Source organism: Anser cygnoides, chromosome 12 (assembly GCF_040182565.1).
Source record: "Anser cygnoides isolate HZ-2024a breed goose chromosome 12, Taihu_goose_T2T_genome, whole genome shotgun sequence".
NCBI classification, from domain to species: Eukaryota; Metazoa; Chordata; class Aves; order Anseriformes; family Anatidae; genus Anser; species Anser cygnoides.
The window spans coordinates 20547019-20550000 of record NC_089884.1 but is presented as its reverse complement, the minus strand read 5'-3'; positions in this window follow the sequence as shown (position 1 = coordinate 20550000).

The following is a 2982-nucleotide window of genomic DNA, read 5'->3' as shown; positions in this document are numbered from 1 at the left end:
GCGTGATAGACACCAAGGCAATTCCTGCCAGGGCTGGAGCCAAGAAGGACACGTGTGGAGGTAAAACAGCTGCAGTTTTATGAAATTCTAGATGGTAGTGCTAGAAGAGGAATGCAGGCTCAGCCAATACTATTGCACCATAAGGAAGGTTTGCATCCTGTAACATTTCATACACACACCCACACATATTATGTGTATATACACACACACGCCACTTTATACCTGCCAATCTACATCATGCTAACCTTTTAACAGAAAGGCCTGGAGGCAGAATTCCCACAAAACAGAAGCTGTTCAACATTAAAGATCTTTATTTTACCAACCCAGTAAAAGTAGCCATCAGAGGATAGCAGGAAATACAAAATAGCTTCAAACATCCAGAGACTCACTCACAGGACAAATAAGCCTGAGGAAGGCGAGTTTTCCCGGACGTATTTTGCTGTCAGTACTTTGAGGGGAGTTAAGGATACACGAAGAGAAAAATATTCGAAGTGATTATTCAGCCAAAAGGACTTATGCTCCTAATTGCTCATATGCCTTTGAAAGTTCCCTACAGCTCTTTGCATTCAATTTTCTCTTATTTTGAAGATCAAAACAATGACGCAAAGTGCCCCTATTTAACTTAAGAACTCCAACAAGACACACAGCCTATTCTGCAGCATTTCTTCTGTTCGTACCCATCAGAACATCACACGTTCATTAGGCATACAGAGCTTGCTCTTGACTGGAAAGTGTTTCCCACATTTTGCATGGCTGCCCCAGCTCTGCAGCCAGGAGCACGGCTTCTCCATTGTGGACACGGCATTGGCACTCTCAGGGAGTCCTAGCACTGGCCCAGCACACCCAGCCCAGCCCACAGCCTCAGCCCTGCAGCAAGCTCCTCTTCCGCAGCCCAGCACAGGTGGAAGGACTCCAGAAGAACCGTGCTCTTGGCTTTTTCCTGCCCAATTTCCCAAGGTTAATGAGACCCGCAGAGGAATCACTGCTGGAGGCAGGGCAAAGAGAGCCTTGCAGAGCATCGCATCTGGAGACCAGAGGCGCCAGCCTCTGCCACCTCCTTCCCGCTCCCTCGCACGGAGCCCGAGTTTCACCAGAGATCTCTCTTTCACAGAGCCCTAGCAAGGACTGACTCCAGCTGAACTGAAGAGGCACGAAGGGGAAGGAGATTTTAAATGAATCTAGTTATTTTTTAATCTCACACCTGGAATTTACAGCGTCGTTCTCCCCTCTGAATAAACAATTCTTCTGTCCCCTCCAGTTACAATGTGCAAGCTGACTGCTACATGCGATGTCAAATTCACACTGCTGCCTTTTATCAGGATTTCCTTTCATATTGCTCTCTAAGCAGTGACTTTGTAAGGAGATTAAGTGCATTATATGCCACACACTAAACAAACACACATATACAACACAGCTTTCAAGAGATTTCTGTTTTCCCCAGGATGGCCCTTCCTGTCTTTGAGTGCCTTCCATATTTAGCACCCTCTCCCTCAAGCACCAGTCCACCACCACCATCAGGAAAGAGGAGGACTTTCAGGTAGGTCCAGCACCCATCTACAGCCAATAAATCAGGTGGAAATGGCTTTATTATTCTTATGTCATGGGGAAATTGCTGGTCAGCTCAGCTTATTGTCTGAGCTAAAGGCAGGAGGAAAGAAAAATCGTGGAGCCTGACAATCAAGACCAGGCACAAATTTTCCAACACAGACCTCTCCCAAAGAGAAGATACTTTAATTAAGTTCCTTTAATTTTTTTCTCAATATTTGTTCTAACATTTTTAAAGCTTTTCTCTCACTGATGCTGGCTTCTGCCATTACAGATTTTTCTTTGACACATTCCATAGTTTGCTTTGGGAACTAATCCCTTTTCCCCATAAACTTTGTCTTGCATCGGGCACACAATTCTCCCCTCTCCCTGTGACTGTCATCAATTATTGTGTGCATCCTACTCCAGTCACAAGGAGGACTGACCTCTGGCTTAGAGAAACCTAATGAGCAACTGAAAATCAAAAACTAAGGAACTTGCAAGTGGTACAGGACTTAAAGAGTGAAATCAAAGTACCATGTGCTTCTTTCTTGGGATATTTATCCAAAAAATAACTATGGTGTTGTAAACAGAAGGTACGAAGAACACATAAAATATCCACAGCAAGAGCTGGACACCTAATTGTCATGATTGCTCAATACTGCTGAAGTTATTATTTGGTCTAAACATATAAACAACAGTATTGTGACTGAATTCAAGAGCAAAGAGCGACAGGGGAGACCAGATGGCTTTGTCCCACCCCATCCAGGATGAAGCTACCAGATACTGAGATTAGACTTGGTTTTGCCTCTTCCCCAGTTGACAACTTCAAAGTTAGATTAAGCTGTTTCACTGCAAAAAGCACTACTTCAGTACCACCAACAGAGGACCAGCATCAACCACAAGCCCTGCTAGACTGGATACAAGCATCTCTAATGAGCTGCTCACCTGGGTTTTCCAATTTATTAAAAAGTATCAACAGAAATGATTTGAAAATCCAACATCACCAGGCAGATCAGGGCTTTAGGCACACAGCTGAATATTTGCACCTGGCAGTGCCCTGGAAGAGGCCAATAAAATGAAAATTTCCCTTTCAAAGATATTAGAGCAGTTCATTAAGAAAAATAAGGAAACACATGCACATATGTATATAGCAAACTGTACCTTCCAGCCTGAATTGTCCTGTAATCACTGAGTCTCAAAGGCATGATGATCGCTCCTTACAAAGCAGTGTTTCAGGGTGTACCACTCCCCCTTGCAGACAGGCAGGAGCAGAGACCATGTCCCCAGCAAGAAGGAGCAGCATGCCAAACCCTCCTGAAAGTTACTAACACTCCTCATTACCAAACCTTACCAAGCTGGGGCCACCAAGAGCAGAAGCAAGAGATTGGCTCACGAGCTCCTGCTCACCTGCTGCAGCCCTGCGGTGGGCTTCTGCATCCTGTTCAGTGGTCCTGT